This window comes from Electrona antarctica, assembly GCF_951216825.1.
Source record: "Electrona antarctica genome assembly, chromosome: 1".
Classification (NCBI taxonomy): domain Eukaryota; kingdom Metazoa; phylum Chordata; class Actinopteri; order Myctophiformes; family Myctophidae; genus Electrona; species Electrona antarctica.
In genome coordinates, this window is record NC_136806.1 from 23,402,427 (window position 1) to 23,425,371 (window position 22,945).

General features: G+C 42.6%; 1 long non-coding RNA gene across 1 annotated transcript in view; it reads left to right on the forward strand.

The window, feature by feature from the left end:
• The first annotated feature begins 3,350 nt into the window (after positions 1 to 3,350).
• The window catches only part of LOC306921431, a 135,126-nt gene continuing 115,531 nt past the window's right edge, over positions 3,351 to 22,945 (forward strand). The window contains exons 1-2 of the long non-coding RNA XR_013789754.1: positions 3,351 to 3,475; positions 4,804 to 5,174. This is a non-coding gene — a long non-coding RNA (uncharacterized lncRNA). The remainder of the gene's footprint in view (positions 3,476 to 4,803; positions 5,175 to 22,945) is intronic.

A 22,945-nucleotide genomic window follows, 5' to 3' on the forward strand; every position in this document is an offset into this window, starting at 1 on the left:
ACATGGGTGCAGGCCTGCACTGCAACAGTAATAGAGTATGGCATGCTAACCTGTCTGTTTAAAGAGCCAGTTTCCTGTCTCATTTTGTTTTAAGTACTATTATTCATGTGGTGGACAGCCGTCCCTGTAGTAAGCTGTCAGTGCTGGGGAATGTATAGCGTACGTCCCATCTGGCACTATTTATTCTGCATAGGCGACTTAGTCTTGTTTGAGTATGTTGTGTGTATGTCATAAGGAAGTTGGTTACTCACAGGTGTTAACTCTTGGGTAATAGAGGGTATGCACGTGACATCATCATCAAACCTGGAAGTTATGCAGGAATGCCTACTGAGTGGTAAAAAACTACTTTCTGGCCTTGACAACCCATTCATCAAAACCGAAAAGTCCAATATTAAACAACGTTAAACAATGTTAAACTCACTTGCATGTTGCTTTGCCACTCGATTTGCCACTCGATGTGCCATTCACTTTAAGCATGTGCATACCCTCTATACCCGGATTGGGAATTTCATTTCACATGCAGTGTTGATATTTGTCTCCACCAGGCCGAAGGCATGGGGAGAGAGTATGTTTTGCACTCCGTCCGTGTGTGTGTGTGTGTGCGTCCGTCCGTCCTTCCTTCCGTCCGTCTGTTACCAGCTAATCTCCGGCACCGTTGGCCCGATCCATGCCAAACTTTGCACACACACTCTCTGGATGCCAACGACGAACCTCTGCCCCAAATATTCCTCAACGGCCTGTTATAGCGCCACCATGAGGCCGATTTAGGCAAAACACATTTCTGTAGATTACTCATACACATTTTATCCATACATCACACAATTCGGTATACACTATCTCCATAGTCATGTGATCAACACGGACCTGCACCATTTCCCATCTTCCTTCCTGATTGGCTAAGATTCGCTTCCAAAGCTCACATGATTGGTCCGTTTTCGAACAAAATGCCACAAATCACAAACACAGTGTGCAATTTCCGTGAAATTATACACGCACATTTCCACTAGGCTGAGGACGACATGACACAATTTATTTTCCAAACCAGCCTCATGGTGGCGCTATAACAGGGCAATTCCTGTTTTTACCTATAAATGCATCGATCTGTGTACAACTTTGTATGCGCACTCCCTAGAGGCCATGGAAAAACATTTTCCCTGCATCCCTCCACATCTGCCGGTTATAGCGCCACCATGAGGCCGATTTCTGCAAAACACATTGTTTATATTAGTCGCAAAGATTTCATCCAAATCTCATGCAAATCGGTATACATGATCTCTGTAGTCATGTGATCAAGACGAGTCTGTTTGATTTCTCAGATTCTACACTGATTGGCTAAGATTGCCTTCCAAAGTCTTCAGGAGTGGCCCGTTTTGTACAAAATGCTGCACATGTCCTGCTCATCCAGAATTCTATCCTCAGAGATGCTATGAGTGATCTGGCTCTGCATTTCCTCAACAAAATGAAGAAAATTGTTGCAAAAAACAAACAAACATGTTTATATCACTCCTAAACATTTTGCCAAACATCACACACACTCCTATCCTCCTGGTGGAGACCTGTGCCCGGAATGGCACTTTTTCTAGTTATTAGTGTTTTGCAAATGCTTTGAAGTGTATTCATATTTCAGCTTTGTCGTTGTAGATGACTGCATCACCTTTGGTTTGCTAGAGCAGTAGTTCTCAACCAGTGGTCCGAGGACCACCAGTGGTCCTTGAGGGGGTTCCAGGTGGTCCCCAGATTAACTTAAATGATGGCCAGTTGGTAACCGAATGGACCCTTTAGATCTTTAAACCCTTACCCTTACGGGTCCATTTGGTTTCATTTGACTCTCTCAAGACTCAGAGTAAGAGAAATTATTGTTAAACATCTGCATTACTTAATTTACAAGAAGTACACAATAGACTAGAGAATGTAGAAGAACTGTTATTTTGATCAACGTTTGCCTGTTATCTCTCCTATCAATCAATCAATAGCCTAGCATGGAATTGTGGACATCTTATTCAATGACAATGACAAAATATTCTCAGACAGGTTTTGGGTCTGAGAGGCTAAATGTCATCAAAATTGGTCTGTGGCATAAAAGCAGAATTAATAGACCTTAACATGACAGCATGAAAAGAGTCGAAAACCACTGCCCTAGAAAATAGATGCTCCTCCAGTGAATTGGAATAGACATTCCCTGAGCACTAAGCAGGCTTCAAGCACGCTCTTTAAAATCCTCCAGTAGCCATGCCCCTCCACACGCACCTGCTGCAAACTAGCCTTGGCATAGGGTACCCATAGTAATATAGTAAGAGAGTGGCGACACCCAAAAAAAAGGAAAACATTAACTCGATATAGACTCAGTGAACACAATTGCAATTGCAATTGAGAAAGGCCGCCATAGGCAGACCTGGTTCCCAAGAGAAGACAGACTATGCACCCACTGCACACAAAACGAGGTAGAGACTGAGCTACACTTCCTAACCGTCTGCACACTGTACCAAGACAACAGAGACATATACTTCCCACGGATTACAATCACCCAAGGAGAGTTTGAAAACATGACGAATGACAAAAAACTCCCATATCTGTTGGGTGAAGTACAACAATGTGCAAACACAGCAGCGAGATTTGTGAGCTGCTGTAACAGGAGAAGGATGTCAAATGGAATACAAACCATTGTGTGTACACTGTTTATACCCTACACTGCTTACAGCAAATTATCTCGGTGTATATAAATGATGTTATATAAACAGAGCAACTAACTTTAATTCAATTACATTTGAATAAATTGCTGCTACTTGTCGCAAATATATATTTTTATTTTTTACTAGTGAATGCAAAAACATTGAAATACTGCTGTCAATACAGCTAACGTCACCTATATGGATGATATATCTCTGACAGAAAATGCACAATCTTTTTATAGTTTCACAAGATAGTATTACCCAAAGTGTTAATGTAACACAGCTCTGTTTACACCTTTATCTAATTCCTATTTATATCCAATATTTATTTGTAAATACATCGTTTTATTTTGATTGTCTTGTTCCACTTCTGCTTTACGTTTTCTCGTGCCAACAAAGCTCCTTTGAATTGAATTGAGTGGCGACACTAGCGTTGACTGCCATTGTAACAATGGAATGCGGAAGTGCTAATTCTATCTCAATGGGATAGTTCCCGATAGTTCCAATGTTTAGCCCATAGCACCCCGCTTTGCGGCGAGATCAAAGCGTGTCACCAGTGCTCGCCACTCTCTTACTGGATTACTGTCCCTGCCCACCGTCCACGCACTACCAGGCTCTTATTTTCGTTCGCGGCTGCAAAGTCTGCAAACAAAAAGACAGACAGTGAAATAACAACTTATATCTTTACACATCATGGAAGTCTGGGTTATTAATTAGGAAGTGAAAACTGCTCGTGACAGTTTTTGAAAGAGAAGTTAATTCATCTTCATAACAAAGTGCTTTGTCGATTTGTTTTTATTCTGCAGGTGAGTTAGCTACCTATGCTAAGCATTAACGTGCGTGTGTGTGTGTGTGTGTGTGTGTGTGTGTGTGCGCGCGCGCGTGCACGCATATGTTTTGCTTTGGCAATGTAAACCAAACGTATGTTTTCTCATGCCAATAAAGCCCTTTGAATGTGTGACTGTGAGTGAGCGGGAGGGAGCCAGGGAGGGTGAAATCATAAAGGTGTGAAATCATAAAAGTGCTGTGCTTAAAGTGCATGGGTTCCCACTAGGCCACAGTCATGAAATTCCTGGAAATATTTTAGAATTAGAAAAAACATTTTCCAGTCCTGGAATTAATCAAGGGTCCTGGATTAGCCTGACTGAATTTTCATTTTGTTAATTCGTTTCACTTCATTATTCAACTTTTTTTTAATGGACGTGGCCAGCAATTCAGGGGCGCTGGAACCAGGCTAGTAGGAATTTATCAAAGGTCCTGGACCTATATCTAAAACTATTTAGATATGCATTGTTTTTAGCGATTGATTTAGTTAATACATTTTTTTCTCCAAAATATGTATAACATTACACAAAATATGTGATATGTGATGCAGCCATGTACCGGACGTGACAAAAACAACAGAACTACAAGCTCACAACTTGCTGCACTGTGATTACTATTGGATAGGTGGTGTAGCAAAACAAATTACACACCATTTGAATGGAATTATACCATTCTATATTCTATGCTTTATTTTTGCTACACTGTCTTTGGGCATTGCCCACAGGAGTAAAGGCCTATTCATAGTCCAGTTTACGGTGAAGAGGTGACCACCGTAAACTACAACATGACGTCACGCTGTGGTGGTCACCGCTCACACAACACATCTGTTTTTACTAACCACCGTTTCGGTGGTCACCTCTTCACCGAAAACTGGACTATGAATAGATGTAGAGTTGCTGGCCAATATTGATGACATCAGGGATCTCCATCCCTGATGATGTCACATGATGTCACTGGGGTAACCAACCAACCAAACAACTGACTGACTGACATCCAAGTAGTGCTGCACGATTCTTTCTCAGATTTAGAAATGAGATTGCATAGCTGTCTGAATCTAGATTTCGATATTTTTTTGATTAATTGTGCAGCACTGTGTACTATATATATATGTATGTTGTAACCGGAAGGATGCATTACACACTACTACACAGGTTGTGTATGTGTGTCTGTTGTTGCTAGTGAGTTGTGACTGGGTACAGTTTGTTGCTCTTGGTAAGCTTACTTTCTTTCTTTCTTTCTTTCTTTCTACCTTAATACTTACTTACCCGTATACTCAAAGCTTTTGTGTCTCTCTCAACCTGCTCCACAGGTACACGAGCCAGGGTGATGACCCCAGACCCCCAAGCTCAGCTTCTTCTCAGCCCTGAGTCCAGTCTCCTGTGACATGCTGTGAATGCTGGACCCTAGAGCTGGCCTAAATCCCTGACCACTGCACTACACCAGTGTGTACTAAACATCCAAGGTTGAGTGAGAAGATGGCAGCCAGGAGAATGAGGCTGGTCGGTGCCATTGATACTGGGAGGAAAGTACTGGCCAGCTAGCCAGATGTATAGAAGATGGAGATGACTGCAGACGCTGCTGGAGAGCTCATCATGAACTAGAGAGAGCCGGAGGCGCTATCTCTATCCATGGGTTCCAAAGTTTGACCCTGGCATCACTTATCGACTGATGAAGTAAAAGGTAGGAACTTTGTTTTTTGCTTACGTTGTTTTACCTTAAATGCCGGTTGCGCCCTCTGTGTCACATACTCATATAGCAACATATATATATTTTTTTAGTAAGAATTCAATTTCAGAAAACCTTAGATTAGGTTTCAGGAGGTGTTTTTAGAATCGGCCTCAGGTCTAAATGGGTTAAATCTTTGCTGCTGCTGCTTGTGTTGTATGCTGTGTGTATACTAGTGGATTCAGCTGGTGTACTATTACTTTCATTTTGGGACCCAATGACTGGGTGGCAATGAAACATGTTCAGTAACTGTGAATCTACAGTTTGTATGTGAGTTGTAACAGGGAACATATGTATGTTGCTCTTGATCACTTCAATCATTTGCTATTTCTTTTTGGTTCGAGCTAGAGGTTTTGGGCTTTGACATAACAGCCAACAATTCCAAATGTTAATTTTCAATTGAACAAACAGTAGATTATGTGTGTGGTGTTGTGGTTGCCGAGGTTCATTGTGAGTTATTGTGACAGGGTGGCTGGATTGGTTCATGACTGGCATGGTGGCAATTTCTGGTAAAGAATGTCTATTCTTTCTTTCTTTCTTTCTTTCTTTCTTTCTTTCTTTCTTTCTTTCTTTCTTTCTTTCTGTCGTTGATGCTTTCAAATGTGGCTCTATCCAAAAACAAATTGTGCCTTTGAAAACTACATTGTTTTTGTCCAGCTCATGAATGTAGCCTGTGATAGTGTGAGTAACAAGGCAGAAAGGTCTATGATGGACCCACACGACAATAGTGGTGGTCCCCAGGTTACTTTTAGTCGGGTTGGTGGGTCAAAATAAGTTGAAAACCTACATTTGACATTCTTGTTTCACATCTTGGCTATGTTACACCATCCAATCTACATTAACCACTAAGTCCATTTTCCTTTTTCCTGAAAATTGTGGAGATTTATAGATTTATACTGTATTATTTATACTAGTATAATTTCTGAGGGGTATATAGCTGATGAAGTAAATTATAGAGGGTATATGCGCATGCTTAAAGTGAATGGCACATCAAGTGGCAAATCGAGTGGCAAAGCAACATGCAAAGTGAGTTTAACATTGTTTAACGTTGTTTAATGCAATCAGATAGGACTTTTCTGTTTGGATGCATGGGTTGTCAAGGCCAGAAAGTCGTTTTTTGCCACTCAGTAGTCATTCCTGCATAACTTCCGGGTTTGATGATGATGTCACATGCATACCCTCTATAGTTGACAGCTTAAATTTAGCCTTTACAGTACCGGAAGACATGCTGCAGCTGTTCTGATATCAGAGATTCAGACCACAGTCTGTAAAACATACAAAATCTAAAACAAATTGTTTTGCGTACCGGCATGTTGGATTGTGAGCTTCTTTTTTTATTCTTCTTTCTTTTTCAACAATCTGTTTATTTAAGTTTACTAGAAATAAAGTGATCAAAACAGCAAAGCTGCAAGAGTGATGTTAAATAAGACTTTCGCTGTTGGTTAAGAAGATCTTTTGCATAGGCGATTTTAGCCTCTGTCAAGAGGGGGGCACGATTTTGTATTCTGGGGGGAAAAAACACCATGTGAGGAAGTACACAGTATGGTACGGTTAACTTGGTACACTATGGAAATAATACCAGCCAGAGAATCCTTTATACCAGAGAGAGAATTGCATGTATAAGGAACTGAGTCGAGCAGAGCCTGCGGATAATGTGTGTCAATAGTATCTGTACATAGCAGGTGGTTACAGCAGGTGGGCTGGGCTCACAGTAATGTTTGTTACCAAGGTGACTGATGGAAAAATAACCAGTGACATAAAATTGGACATCATTGCATCAGGTGTGTGTGTGTGTGTGTGTGTGTGTGTGTGTGTGTGTGTGTGTGTGTGTGTGTGTGTGTGTGTGTGTGTGTGTGTGTGTGTGTGTGTGTGTGTGTGTGTGTGTGTGTGTGTGTGTGTGTGTGTGTGTGTGTGTGTGTGTGTGTGTGTGTGTGTGTGCGCGCACGACTGCGTGTGTGCTCTTCTAGGCACTAGCCTACTACACAGAGCAGAATAATGCGGCAGTACGTCACAGTGTGAGTAATATTGTCTGACAGTAGAGGAAGGTATTCTCACTCTGACTGTTGCCGATATCAACAATGACAGTATAGCCTGCACCATAGCAACTGTGTGTATGACAACACGGGTGGTGTCCATCCTTTATGCAAATTTAAGATGAACACATAACCACACTGTTTTTTGTTTGTTTATGTTTTTGTCATTTCAATAAGATTTTTTTTTCCATCCAAGATTCAAGCTTTGTCATTGTGGGAACAAGACTAGAATGTGCTTATATCAGCTCTGCATCCTGCCACTCTCTTCTCACTGTTCTTTCCCTCTTGCACTTATCTTTCTCCCACAACTCCACCCTGCCCTGCACTATTTCCCTCTCTCTTGCTGCTCCATCACAGCCGTTCAGTTCCCCTCTCTGTCTGTGCTGACCACTCCACCCTCCGTCACCTCATTTCTCTCACATGTATTGGCTTTCTTACTCTCACCATTAAGTATGTCAATCCCTTAATTTGACTTTTGGTTAGATGAAAATGTATAAGAAAAATGTATAGTTGCACACTCGTAGCTGCCAATGCCACACGTTTGTTATCTGTGTCCTCAATAAACGTGTGGCATTAGCAGCTACGAGTGTGCGGCTATACATTTTCTTAATTCAGTGTCTTTCCCGTTGGCTGGCACCTCACAAGGACTGGTGTGCTGTGCACCTTTTGCCTATAGTACGGTATATATAATTTGCAACTTTTTATCTCCCAATTCCGTCTTATACCCGTAGTGTATGTACTGCTGTCTCTGTCGCTGCCACTGTTGGCCGGACCCGGGTGGAGTCACCTGCTTCTTTTCACCAGACAGTTCAGAGAGGTTCCCATGCACATCTAGTTCCTCTTCCCAGCCCCCAGGCAGACCAACTTTACTAGACCAAAGAGCTGCCCTGCCCCACAAGCATGACCTTGATTGTTGGAGCGTCCGGCCAAGCCGTTAACACCCACTGCCGGAATCGAACCCGGGCCTGATGGTGGGTGAGAGCTTTACTGCTATACCATCCGTATGCCCCACCGAAAAATAAGATATAATAGTTGGTTAAAGAAAAACTCATGCTGAAATTAAGGTAAAACATATTAGCTTATTAAGTGGCAGCGGTGGCCGAACGGATTGCGGAGCGGTCTTGATACCGGAAGGTCGCCAGTTCGAATCAGCGGTCCGACACGTTAAAATTACCACCGCTGAAGTGCCCTTGAACAAGGCATTGAACCACTACGATGAAATGTTCTATGAGCAGGGCCTGGCTGGAAACAAGTTCTTGAGCTTAGCCCAGATACCCTGGGTAAATATAGTAATCATTTCAGTTCATTTCAGCTCATGATGTTTCAAGCCATTGCCTAGATACAGTCGGCAGTGAGCATTGTTGGTCACAAAACAAAAACTATGACTTACCTCTCTCTGTAATCTCTGTTCTGTTGGCAGGACTGGTATTTCTACAATGAACCCTATGTTTCGATGTGAATGCCAACAATTAACTAATGATGAAGGACTTTCATTTCATTAAATTTAACTGTAAGAGTCTAGACAACCGAATCTATGCTCCTGTTTCCACACATACTGTAATGTACTGAAGAGAGCAAGAAAGTACTGCCGAAGCAGACAACCCGCAACACTCCAGGTTAGAATAAAGTCCTTACGGTGCAAGGCTCGAATATACAAGTTGAAGAGAGCACACCTGCGTGAGTGAATACATGAGTCAGTTGGACATCATGACATCAGTTGGATTTGTTTTTAAATCACAACATTTCAGACCAAAAACCAACAGCTTTTCATGTTATTTAGTATTTACCCTGTGTTTATCCCACTGCCTCTCACTCGCTCCCACTCACTCTTTATCTCTCTCCGCTTCCCTCTCTTAAACCACAGCACGTTTAGCCAAATTACTGCACTAATCTCCCCTGTCTGCCAAACAGCTTAATACACCAAGGTCTTTTTCTGTTTAGGTTAAAGGCAACATAAGCCTGATACTCAAGGTCACCTCCATCAGCTGTCACTGCGTAGGTCTAGCAAACACAGTGAGGTCATTGCTTACATCTGAGAAGGTCAAATCCTTAGTGAGACAGTTGTGTTTAATATGACAGCTTAGGACCCCCTTTCATCCTCTCCTGTCAGTACACTGTGTTAGCTAGAGGGGACCGATGAAAGATAATAGAAGGGAATCAAAGGATTTCCTAGAGCCATTTAGCTACTGGAATATCTGAGCGCTTTTGGAATATTCATTACAAGGCACGTGCGTCCGGTGTGCTGGATAGTGGACACACGTTTGACCATATGGCAGATTCACCTCAACACCTCAACAGAGGTTAAATCGGATCACAATTTCAAATGAAGTGAAAAAGAAAAAGACAGCGTTTCGTTATGCAGTGCGATAAAGATGTAAAGGCAGTATTATTATAACAATTGCCAATGTTTTTGTAGATATTTCAAAGGCAGAGAGTGAGAAAGAGACTGTGTGTGTGTGTGTGTGTGTGTGTGTGCGTGCGTGTGCGTGTGTGTGTGTGTGTGTGTGTGTGTGTGCGTGAGAGAGAGAGAGAGAAAGAAAGAGGAGTTCTTATATCTTTTAAGATCATAGGCTTTTAGGACATAAGCCAAACAAGACATTTGTTTAACAAGCCGTTTCCTGCTGACTGCTGGGGAAGACAAAACCATCTCCCAACCTTTTATCCAAAGAGAAAACAGATGATGATGTCATGAACCCCACGACATCAGCAGCTTTTTTGTCCAGCTTCCTGTTTACCTCCTCCTGATAGCGGGCAAGTGGGGAAACACCTTCAGCAGCAGCAGGACCCCTTGAGAGGGAAAGCACACTGGTGTATGACAACATCAGGCCTATTGTCACCAGACCCCTCGGAGGGCCTTAAAAGGACAAATACACACCACTGGCTCCGCTGAGTGCAGAGAGAATCATAGTGGTGGGAGGGGGAGGGGGAGGGGGAGGGGGGTAGTGCCAGACAAGAGTAGCCCAATAATGGAACGTTGAAAGAATGAGAGAGCTACAGAAGCAGGCAGCTTGGGAAAAACAACGTCATGGATGGTGGATTGGGAATCCCCCCATCACCCCGCTACCCGGCCTGCAGGCCTAATTCACGAAGACAGGAAGACAGCCAGACTATGTTACGACCTAAACCTTCTTCAACTACCCAACTACACACACACACACACACACACACACACACACACACACACACACACACACACACACACACACACACACACACACACACACACACACACACAGGGAGCACGGCCAATGAAAAAGTCAAGTGCAAACTGTCCATTGTGTGTTTTACAAAATGTCAAGAATGGTTTTGCAAAGACCTGTTGGCAAGTTAGCGTGTTTCTTTCACCACAATTTCTTATCAGTATTTGTTCCACCTCTTTTTTACTTCAGTGTTGTGTCGGGACACCGTTCCCATAGCGACACAGATCAGCTCTACAAACAATGCTCTGTAAAGGGGAAGTGAAAGTACTTTAGCAAAATTATGCATGGTCTGCAATAGCCACAGTTGCCACAGAATGTTGCAATACGTGTGGGAAGATCATTACAGAAGTCTAAACAATGCTCATCATTAATTTTAAAATTTTAGTGTGGTTGCCCTAACAGGGCAACCAGACTATTGTTATTGTAAATGAGCGATACTTTGCCACACTACTCCTCCCACAGTTTTTGCCACACGCACTGGAGCCATATGTCAAATCAACCGGCTTCATCGGGAATCGTGTGCTTGCTCATTGCTAAGAGATCCGTTGTATAGTTTCTTTGATATTAATTAATTAGTTCTACATAGACTTATAATGGGAAGATCAAAGACTAATTTAGGCTCCAATTTAAGTATTTTTTCCTTTGGAGACCATAAGCGTCATATTTACAAGACTTGGGGGGGAGGTTCATAATAATTATGAAAATTAATTGAAAAGGAATTACATCAGTCGGCCTCATGGTGGCGCTATAACAGCCCACTTTACATTTTTCCCTATAACTCTTGAACCGTAAGTTGTAAAATCAAAATGTCTTTTTCCATGGATTTCTTGGATCATGACGCATCTCCCCATATAGGCCACGCCCATTTCGACCTGGGAAGAATTTCCACCAAATTTGAATTTTCTTCAAAATACACTTTTTGCTCTTCCACGTACAGATTTTGTCCAAATCTCACAAAAATCGGTACACTTGATCTCTGGACGTATCCGATTAAAACACCACAGGCGTAATGTTGGTAGTCCGTATCGTTCGGCCGTAATCGTCGTCCGAAGTTAGTGGGAGGGGCCTAATTTATGAAAAAATGCCGCAAATCACGAACGGAATGTCCAATCCATCCCAAATTTGAATCTCATGTCGCGGGTGGTTTAATCAACGCAGAGCCAAAAGCAATTTCATTTTCATCCATAGGGGGCGCCGCAAATTCGAAAAATGTAACAAAACATGATTTTTGGGGGATAAATCCCCTCCGAATTACTTACGCATGATCACAGGGGAGACGCGACATTGTAATTGGCTGGTAAAATTGGTAAAATGGGAGGGGCCTATGTAAGCGACTGTGGCAACCACACTTTTCTACTTATTATTATTATTATTTATTAATAATAATTATGTATTAATAATGTATGTTTCTTGCATTCATAAATCCTTAAAAATACACTTATGTCCCAAGCCCCAAAAGTAACTTTGTCTTTTCATTTTCTGTGAGCAAATCCCCCCCCCCCCCCCCCCCCCCCCCACACACACACACACACCACAGCACAGTAGCGGTGATGTCATCGTTTTCACAGCCCCTCCCCACATTCAGCCAGCTGTGTCTGGGAGTAGAAAACTCAACATGTATACACTGATTGGCTGTTGCAGATGTCATACCACCCCTGTCGTCACAGAGGAACGCTTACATCGCAACTTCTAAAGTGGGCACATTACGTTGTGTGTACATCTATATTTGGCGTTGGAGTCACACCACTGGATGTCAATGCTGCTGTTGAGGCAGAGGTTATGTTAAAAGAGGTTCATTCATTTTTACATCCCCCACGCCCCAACCCTTTGCACAACCAAAGTTAAGTGACCCATTTCATAGTGAGTGAGCCAACTTAAACACACTGGCTGGATCTCGCTTCATGAAGTGGTTCTTTGAACTCAGTCCAACCTCCGTTTTCAGTTAAATGCTGCTGCCTCATATTTAGTTAATGAACAGAATATCTCCTACTACATGTATGACGTGACGAGTCAAAAATCGCTCGTATGAAATAAAGGTGTTTTTTGGTTTTATTATAAATCACAATACACATCCTAAAACATTTGCCAGAACACAATGACTGTTGGCACACAGGACATTTTCTCAAGTTGGTGCTACAGTATGTAGATTTCCATCTACAGCACAGTAAATGTTTGTGTTTCTTTAGGGAGGGAAGAGGCAACCATTATTAGCGCAAGAAGGGGGCTAGGGGCTGTGTAATTCCCTTTTCCAGTGATGACCTCACCTCGACGCCCTGGTTCAGCCTCTCATCCCCGTCTTTTTCCCTATAGTATCTGACTCAGTCCATTCTCACACGCAAGTGCTTCTATTTTAAGCAATCATTTCCATCATTCCACCAGCAGGTAAACATAGCTGTGGATTTTAATGTGGAACAAAAATAAATCCAATGTCAAATATGGAAATACCCTGCTGTTTTCAGGGAAATGTCTGCTCTTCATATAATTAAATATGTTGTTGAGTGGTAGTAGTAAACAAAAAACAAAACCACAGCTAGGATATGGTTCAATGTTGTGTCACCAAGGTTAAGCTAGGGACCTTGTGTCATCAGCTTGGACTGTTGAATGGGTCCTAATAATCGAACCCAGCAGTGATTGTGATGCCCCTCACATTGTCTTTGTTGGCTTATCATGCGCTCTCATCCCATTCTCTTAATATTCCCAATGCAAATTGTAACCAAAGAGCCATTATAATCCATCTGCATCACTTAGGCTAACAAAATCAAATGTAGTTTTTGACGGTTACAAACCGGCATTCCGAAGCCTGCTATTCCGACGCTCCGGCATTCCGACTCGTTCTTTACTAATCCTGTCCCTAACCCAAACCCTAACCGCACATGGTAGGTTTAATTCTTGATTTAGTTGTGTTCACATTAATTAAAAGCCATTCTCCGAAAAAACAAAAACAAAACTGAACCATCAGTGTCAGGTGCAGGGGCAACATCCCACAACACACACTGCACATACCTACAGTATATACACAATACAAATACAAAAGTATCATACAGCACTACAGTGTTCCCCTAAAACAAAGCATGTTGTCTTAGATAATGTGTCACCTAATGTCTATGAATCATCATCATCATCATCATCACCTTTATTTATTCTCGGAAATACAGTTGAGGGCAAGCCCTCATTTTCAATGTAGCCGAGGTTACAATTCATAAATACAGTCAAAACAATACATCACACAACATTATAAATCAGGATACAATTACAAAGGAACAACCAGTAAAATAAATCAATTGAAGCAGGAGCAATCATGGTGAAAAAATGTTCTGTAGCATTCCTTTGAACTGACCGAATATAGACAATGTGTCACCATAATGTCCATATGTTATTAAATATAAACAGTCCATCATCATAGCCAAAAGGCACAGCCAGCCTGTGCCAAAACAAACACACAATCCATTGTAGCACTGGCGTATATCTATTCTACGTCCGAGCATAGACACTGGCGTATATCTATTCTACGTCCGAGCATAGACACTGGCGTATATCTATTCTACGTCCGAGCATAGACACTGGCGTATATCTATTCTACGTCCGAGCATAGACACTGGCGTATATCTATTCTACGTCCGAGCATAGACATGGTAACGCCCTGCCTGCCTCTGATTGGCCTACCGACACTACATGGTAACGCCCTGCCTGCCTCTGATTGGCCTACCGACACTACAGAATACCGCTGGTCTCACCAGACTGTCCTCCGTCCGAGGTGGGAAATAATACAAGTACAACAGAATGACAGCTTGGCATGCGCGACAGTAACTTTTATTTTTGTAGAAGAGGCAAACTAATATTGTTTATGCCGTTTGCTTTGATTGAACGATTGATTGAACACGTTTGTATGATTTGATTTGGGTGTGTTCTAAATTAAAGTGTTAGTGTTGATTATCGTGTATTAATCTAATTATAGTAAAATTGGAATACGCTCAGGCTCTCCTTCAGTCTCTTGAGCAGGCCTCCAACTGTGTTGGTCTTTATCTCAACGAGACGAAAACTGAATACGTAAACATATGCAAATCCAACAATAACCACATTATAAAAACACTTAACAACACTCCTCTGTAACGTGTTGATGACTTCAAGTATTTGGGTTCATATATATCTTCTTCCCAAAAGGACTTTCAAACTAGGAAGGGTATGGCCTGGTCAGCCTGCAATGACATGCATACGATCTGGTCATCCCAGCTTAGTAAGATGTTAAAAGTAAAAATATTTAGGACGACCGTTGAGCCCATTCTACTCTATGGCTCCTCAAAGAAACTAGAGAAACGGTTGGATGGCACTTACACCCGCCTTCTAATGAGAGCGCAAAATCTGTCTTGGAAGAGCCACCCATCGACTAATCTAATATACGGTTACCTTCCCCGTGTTTCTTCCCTTCTTCTCTGGAGTCCTGCCTCAAAGCAGACCAGAGGTAGAAAACTGTAGTTCCCTGATGTCATCGCTAGGGACACAGGCATCAGTAAGCAGGAACTGGGGATGGCAATGAAGGACCGGGAAGTCTGGCGTAATATTGTGAAATCCACGATCTCGACCGCGGTCGAAAAATGATGATGATGACCATATGCTCTCAAACACATGATTCAGGCCTATGGTAATACATCTTTTACATGGCAGCAGTTTTACAAGTATAGGAACAGTGGTTCTCAAAGTGCAGTCCATGGACCTGCAGTGTTCCGTGAGGGCCCGGGTTCCAAATGGATCCCTTAGGTCTGTGAGAGTGTACAAATGGAAACAAGCCTTGAAAAAGGGTTTATAATCTTTATAAATGTGTTGTGAGCTTGCAGATCGGCTATTTTCACAATTCTTGAAAATATTTGGTTTGTTTTGGTAAAATATACAGTATTTAAATACAGTAATGCAATAATTTTAAAAACTTAGTTACTGAGAGAGTGAGGTCTAGCCAACATCAACTCGGGACTCCTGGGTGGCTGCCCTCCACACTTTCCTATCTAACATCAGGTTCTTGAGCTCTACAGTGTTGTTGGCTAAGCTGTCGTGCCGCAGTGCGTCAGTATGTAGGACTTGTAGGTGATGCGCTTCTTTCCCCTCATGGCTTTGCCCTGGGTTGGCTCCCATAGAGTACATTTATTTGCAGTTCTGGGTGCCTGCCCAGTGCCCACAGACTTTGACTGTGACCCGTGGTATGTAGGTCCCCATAGAGGTCCACACCTAGTGCCTAGTGCCACACCTAGTGCCATATTAAAAAGAAAATGTACTTTCTAATATTTACTTTTCAATACTAGTAGTGTTGAAAGTATTTACTGTGGATACTTCAATACTTGCTTCATGTACAAATTTGACTTCAATTGCTGTTGAATAATATTTGACCATTGGGGGAGCATTAGAACTGACTGTACTGTAGCTTTAATGGGATCCTACCCGTCCTTGGCATCAAAAAGTGTCAGTCTCAACGACCGGGTCTCTTGGCTGAGTTGAGGATTCCTGTCTGGCCATGCAGTTGGTGAGACATCACAGGGTGTGTTAGTTTCAAAACTCCTATTGATGCCAGCTCTCCTATTGATGCCAGCTCTCCTATTGATGCCAGCTCTCCTATTGAAACTCCTATTGATGCCAGCTCTCCTATTGAAACTCCTATTGATGCCAGCTCTCCTATTGAAACTCCTATTGATGCCAGCTCTCCTATTGAAACTCCTACTGATGCCAGCTCTCGGCTGGTCAATGTTTAGGTCTGGAAAGATTCATTGGCATGTAAAATGCCCAATGCTTGACAGCTGGTGCTCGAAAACAAGAGTAGGCCAGGTCCTCGTTCCACTTCATATAAATTGATGCTTTTCCCCAAGCACAGGTGGCAATGTTCTTATTCATAAACAAACACATAAAATCATATCCTTTGCCAGTGGGCAACGCCCTCAATTTGAAGGCGTGGGACACATAAATGCACTTGAACACACCCTCTCCCCCACAGCAAAAGGTGGGTGTTTTTCCACTCTAAAACTACATTCCAAAAACTGCAGCACCACACTTTTGACATCAAATTAGTGCCCTGGACCAAAACAGAGTCGGGATTACTAAAGCAGGGTTTGTTGACACTAGCAGATGACTCTAAGCATAGTGCTTGGAAGCCATATGGCTTCAATATTACTTACGTTTTACCAGCTGTTTGTGACCAAATTAGCCTCACGACTCACAAGTCTACAACAAGGAACACTCTGAAGCAGTTATTCCTGTTGATGTTGAGCCATCATGATTTAAATGTTACAGAGAGGCAACAGGAGACAAAATCAAATGAAATTGATTTCTCAAATAAACCTAAAATAAACTCAATTGGCCTGAATTCACCTCTTACTGGGAAACATTAGGCATGCGTCTAAACCTCAATACATACAGTGGTACGCAGTCCACTAGCTGAAATGAATGGTTTCCACAGGATATTTTCTAATCTTATCTATAAATACAGAATCTGTATGTGTGTTTCCATTTTTGAAGTGGCCTGCTCCTTTGACTCTAGCTTAGAGTCATTAAATACCAGCTGCTCCTCCAAACCATCACAGAGCTAGGCTATAGGAGCAATTTACTTGTGTTCATCTTTGCAAAGCAGCCTTGGACAGAGGCTTCCAAAAAAGAAAGAAAAAAAAGCAGCTAAACCATAGCGTAGAGCTATAATATATCTAGAGAACGGATTGAGGAGCGACAGCCACGCGTTCAACGTTGCCCATCCATTCTGGGGGCTTGAGCTAAACAGCTTTCAAATTTCTGTGACCCTTTTACTATAGGTAGCTGCCAAATATGGCAAAGACACCTGAAGGGGGTGTGGGTATGTCCCAAGATTTGCTGACTGTACATTATTTACAGGACCTTGTAATATTTGTGTCCTTGTATTGTCACCCACGGTTGTCCAGAACCACCCCAAAAAGTCCTCTGCCCGGGCTCTGGACAGGGCCCCTGCCCAGGGGCCATACTGTATATGGAGCTGGCCTGTTATGACATTATGACGTCTGCATATACTCCATATTTGGGCTTGCCTGACAAAGAACTCCATATATGGGCATAAAAGGGACACAAACATAATATCTGGGTGGGGCATTCATTTCCAACTTGCATCGTTCCAAGTAGGCCAATGCCCAACGGGCACCACTGTAGAGGCCCCACGGGCACCGCTCTAGTAGTTCTACTAAAATGTAAATGGAAGTAACCAAGATTTTCTTTTGGCAGTTTAGACTTAGATAGGAGAGTTCAGGAGAGACAGGAAACTGAGGGCAGAGGTAGGGGAGACATGAGTTGAATTCAAAGGCTCCTCAAAAGTGGTAAGGAACATGTGGTCAGTGCAACTGATTGAGCTAACGCAGCCCACACCCCACAGTGACCAGTTATGGACATGTACTGTGTATCTACTTCTAAAATGAAACCCCATCCCCCCTGTCTGACTCACAATATAAAACACTAAGTTGGCAGTGACTAAGAAGCAACTGAGTGGGAAGAGAGACAATCTGCAGTGCATTAGATTTCTTAGCGGGAAGCTTTGTAGCCTGCTATTATTAGAACAACAACATCCTATGGCAGTAACAGCAAACTGCAGGACAAAGCAAAACAGGTACAAACATGCATCTGTGTGCTATAAATAGTTTGCATGATTCATCTCTGTTTAGGAGTTATTCTTCGCAACTTTATATTGACTCTTTTTGAACGACAAAGGCATTTATCACCAGTAATGAGAGGTCGTAACGTTGCGTTTTTCATTGAACCTCTGAAAATGCAGCCTGTTTTTGCTCAAGCCAACAACATTAAATACAAGATTCCATGTAAGAAGCAATGAAAAATGGGGAATGAAACGTGTGTGTGTGCGTGTGCGCGTGCGTGTGTGCACGTGTGTGTGTGCGTGCGAGTGGAAGAGAGAAAAAGGGGGAGGGAGATACATTTATCCATGGCGGGAGAGAGAAAAAAGGAGAGGCGGATCATAAGCATAGCTCTCCCATACGAACAAAAACAGTCATTTTGCACAGAGGCCACCCTGTAGCCTGGAAAGAATAGCTCCATGGAAATAAAAGGGCTTGTCCCTCAGCTGAGCGCCTGGAGAACCAGTAGTAAATCCTGTGCTGCCTGCAGAGACGTCAACACATAGAGTAGAGACGAACTCAGGGGAAATCCTTCAATGTCCTCTACAAAGGGGCTAGAAGGTCCCAAGTTCCCGCCGGGGACGCTGTGGGCATATTCTCTCCTCCACGTCATCAACACTCATACCCTAGGTGGCGAATTGGCCTTTCTGTGTTGAGTTTGCATGTTCTTCACATGTTCCCTAGGCGTACGTACCCTCACAAATAACATGCAGTAATCCTGGTTTCTATACTGCCCCCCCCTGGTCAATCGGGACGCCTGATGGAAGGGAAAGGAACTGGTTGGAATAACGTGTTCCTTCCACACACTACGTCCTACCGGGGAAACTCCCCACTGTCCTCATGCACTGAAGGAAGCATGAGCTCAGTTCGGGGCTCTCCTCAGGTTGGCAGATTGTGAGTAGCGTCCAGGTTTACAGCCTTAGGCAATTGGCATGGGTGAAAAAATGGGTTACAAATCGTGGGATAAAAATTTAAGAAGAGAAAAAATAAATCTCCTATTGAAACATAATTGCGGTAGTTTGCAGTTTACTGCAGTATGCAGGCTTTTCTTTTTGTAAAGGTGGTGGCAAAGTGCTTGAAATAATGTTTAACTCTCCCCATAGACGCTGACCCTGTTCACACCGTGAAGGCAGTTTAGATCCTGACTCACTCACACTTTGGATCAATGACATGGAAACCGAAACGGGAAGACAGAAGGACGTGTTTTGGTGTCTGTGAGAGAGAGAGAGAGAGAGAGAGACGGAGAGAGAGAGAGAGAGAGAGAGAGAGAGAGAGAGAGAGACGGAGAGAGAGAGACAGAGCGTGCGAGAGCTGCTGCTGCAAACCCCTCTATCTTTGGCTGTGCTCACGCCCCAGCTGCTGGTTCAAAGTACGGTCACTGGCAGACAACCAGGCACAGGGCTGCAGAAACATACCAGCACCGCCACTTCACAGACGGAGGGAAAAGAAAAGGGAAATGGAATGTCTTTGGAACAAAGACCATGACAATCAAGTCCGATGTCTACTTTAACCTCTGCAGCAGAATGCTTGAATATTCTGGATGAGACAGGACTTTGATGGACACGTTGCCAAGATCAATACTTAATAAATCACTAGAAAGTGCAACTTCAACTTCATTGTCCCATTACACATTTTACAGCTGTAAAGGATGAAGTTCTGTTCTAAGCTTCTACGGATAGACGTTACAAAACATAATCAATCAAGAAAGGAAATTGTAAAATAACAAAACAATAAGGTTACAAATATAATCTTGACTTTGGCACACTGTCTCCACTCCCATGCCTGCTTTTTTTGCATTTAGTAAAAAGGTCTTAAAGGTCATTAAATTGTAACTTTAGAAATGTGCAGATACCCTGTATACACTTTGGTTTGTTTACTGTTGAGTGAGAAGAAAAAACATGCTGAACATTATTGTAGGGACCCCTGGCCCCCAGTTTGGGAACCAATGACCTCCTTGGTGTAATAGTAAGGTATAGGTTCCTGCTCCCATCCACTGCCTACTGTAAGTGTATAGTCCAGGACTATAATGAAGAGGAAGGGGGGTGAGCGTGTCCTCGTGCAACACCCCCACCAGGATGTCAAACTCCTCGCTGGTGCCGCGTGGGGACACGACATTTACTCGTGTACATGGTTCCTATGGCAAGAGAGGGACACTGCACTCCTTGATTTATTCATGAAGATTTTACATTTTACATTATCTAAAAGAGAGAGAAAAAAGTCTACATTATCATTCTGTACATGCATGGGACGGTGGGAATACTGTACCCTGTCTCGTCAGTTGGCATACATTTCCCATATTTGTTATGTAATTTATTTATATGATGCATGCATGCAACGGTGCATGCATGTATCAAACATTGCTTTAAGCATTCACACACACCATGTATTTCTTTGAATTGACTTGCTATGCTTTCATGTGGTAGTGTGGCTTGCTTGGCAGTGGTTATAGAAATCATGCAACTGGAATTTTTTTTAGGATAAATGCAAGAACAGCAAGAAACGTAACCCCTACTCACTTGTAGTTAGCTGCTCTGGGTTAGATATCAGATTAGATGTTCAATCTAACAGACCTGTATCATATTTCTTATTCAATATCTATTCAACAAAACAGTTTTGATTTATTTTATCAATTAAATTGTTTACAATTACCGGTAATTGTCTCCACCAGGCTGAAGGCGTGGCGGAGACTATGTTTTCGGTTCTGTCTGCCTGTTATTGCGCGTGTGTGCATCCGTCTGTCTGTGAACAGCTACTGTAATCTCTGGCACCGTTGGAACGATCGACATGGAACTGTGTATGCACACTCCCTGGAGGCTAGCGCAGAACCTCTGCTACAAGATCTTCCCCCAAATTTGCACACAATCCCACTAGGCCAATGAAAAAATGCCACCTGACCTCATTCATGGTGGCGCTATAACAGGCAGATTCACGTTTTGCCTGTAACTCTTGAACCGTACGGTCATACAATCTTGGCAAGCTTTCGCTTCCAGCAAAACCTCCATGTTGCCTCCTCTCGAGATACACACGCCCCAGAGCCGAAGAGCTTTCTGGGTCTCACCCCACCCTGTGATTATGGATTGTCTGGTTCACCTGTGTCTAGTTATCCCTGTTGTTCTAGCTTAGCTTGTGTTGATTGAGTATCTGTTCACCTGAGTTTGTGTTATATTGCTCTCTGTGTTTTGTTCCTCTTTGCCAGTTTGTAACCTCCTGTTTATCTATTGTGAGTTTGTTCTTTTGGGAGTTTATCTTCCTGTATTTCACTGGGTGTTTGTAAATTAAACCTTGTTCATGACGCGTCCCACTAATATAAGCCAAGTAAGAACCTCTATTCCAATTTTTTACAATCTTCTCATGGTGAACATATACAGACCACTTCACTTCACTTATGTAGACCCTATTTGTGCCAGATTAAACTTTCTGCCAAAAACAAAACAAAACGTTTTGCTACTAAACTCACAAAAAGTGGTATACACGTAATGTCTGGGGTCATGTGATCCAGATGACTATGAGCAAAGTTTGCAGGCCCTGGTGGAGACCCCATTTCTGTAATCTGGAAATTCTGTACTGTATTTAATGTATTGGGAAACTTTGTCCCAGTTTCTTTGAGGAATGTATTTATTATACACTATTCGGTCAGATTTGACAGATAAACTTGTCCCAGGCAGGAGATATAATAAAATTGAGTCATTACAAACTGCCTCCTCAACCAAATGTGTCATTAAAATATCAAACTAAACAGTGTACATAAGAAAAAAGAAAAAAGATTTGATTAAAAATTATTTAAAAACATTTATTTACCTTTTTTTTTTAGCCTTGGTTAGCTTCTGCGACTAGCATTCATATGCCTCTCATTGTAGGCACGCGCACGGGATTATTAGTTTTATTTATGCTCATTTATAGCCTATTAAAACGTTAATAGCTGCGCTGATCATCATCGCTGCTCTGGGGGCCATCGTCCTTCCCTATGCTTACACTACAGATACAACACTACATCACTTCCGGTGCGGGCAGAAGTGACCAGTCTTCTCTGCTAATTTCGCAGATTTAGCTGGCACTGGTGCCACACTCTGGTCTAGAGGGCTGGGCAAGTGGGCAGTATTGTGATGTGATATATATATATATATATATATATATATATATATATAAATGGATTATGGTCTATTTCTAACATCGACTTTGCCCTACTATGCACTCTTGCTCTTTGTCTTGCTCCTCTCTTCTTTCTATCTCTATTCTCTATTCCCCCATCAATTTCCTCCAAGTTTCTCTCTATGGTATCATGTGAGTAGACAATGCAGCACTGTTGAGGACACACTGGCACACTGTGGCACATCAGTGTCTGGCAGCAGACCTGTTTTAACAAGACTGAAGAGAGTGGGAATTATTAACCAAGTTCAACCCGGGAAGACGACCTTGTATAGTCCCGTGGTATGTCTAGGTAAATCTTAATGATTGGGCTCAGGGCTCAGGCTTGATCAGTCTGTAGCTGGCCACCTTTGATGAGGGTGTATAGTGTTTAAAGGCCGAAACACCAGCTGATTCAAAGGCATTTGACATCCTAGTCCTACCCCAGTCTAAAAGATACACATCCCATGCCACTCTTAACATGAAGACAAACCTCATGTGCAATTGTGCGTCATGAGTGAGTGCATCATAAGTGGTGTTTTATGATTCTGATCGTGACTATTTTTTTGTCATGTCATTATATGCAATATTTTCAGAAATTGAGCACCGGTGGTCTGAGGGTACCTGTAAGTAGCACTCCCGTTTTAACTTATTTTTTATACATTGAAACCAGGCCTAAATGGTTAGGGGCAGAACGTTGGCACCCCCCCCCCCACACACACACACACACACACACACACACACAC